The sequence below is a fragment of the Ceratina calcarata genome, unplaced genomic scaffold, assembly GCF_001652005.2.
Source record: "Ceratina calcarata isolate Rehan_Ccalc_2016 unplaced genomic scaffold, ASM165200v1 scaffold1430, whole genome shotgun sequence".
Classification (NCBI taxonomy): Eukaryota; Metazoa; Arthropoda; class Insecta; order Hymenoptera; family Apidae; genus Ceratina; species Ceratina calcarata.
In genome coordinates, this window is record NW_017135445.1 from 3,222 (window position 1) to 4,062 (window position 841).

An 841-nucleotide genomic window follows, 5' to 3' on the forward strand; every position below is an offset into this window, starting at 1 on the left:
TTTTACGGAAAATTTGATGATTTATCCGAATTTGAACAAAAATGTTAGACATTCCATTTAAAAAACTGAAGGTGACTGTAATATCTCAATAAAAAAGAAAGGTAATAAAAAACAGACTCGAGAACTGTATGTCCCCTTGGATACCATGCAACTTTTGTTTGAAACATTTTTTCGTACGACGAACACCTTACGAGTTATTTGAGATCGTCATGTTAGGAGACTCACCCTGTATATCTACTCGTATATCTCATCCGTAATACTGCCAGAGAGAAACTCTGATACTGCCTATATTGTATCTATGCTGCGGTGGACCTGGAGGTTCTTATCTCTGCTACGGTGGAACCGAACAGGGCAGATCTCTGCAAAAAGGTTCTGGAATATGCTACGGTGGACCCCTTTCCCGAGTTGACCGCAAGGTGCAGCACTTTCGTTGCGGTTTCACTTGAGAACAAAGAAGTGAGCACTCTCAGTTTTTCTCTGTCTCAACCAGCGTTGAGATATTTTTTCCCTCGGCCGGAAAGTGGGGACGACGCGACCATGGTGGGGACTGGTACTTGATGGGGATATGCTAGGCATGGTCAGCGAAGGCGCATGAGGGGAATAGTAGTGGGGATCGAAATACGGGCGAAAAACAGGGGAGCGAGCCGTGAGGGAAAAAATATCTCAACGCTGGTCCCAACGATAACACGGGGGCTGCCACTCTTTATAAGTATCTCCTCGGTGGTACAAGTTCATATTGGCTCATGTCAGCGCCACGTTAAAGTTCTTGCAATAACTCTTCGAATTCCTAGCCGGTTAGGAGATACAAGCGAATAAAGTCATGTCTGACTTATGAGCGATT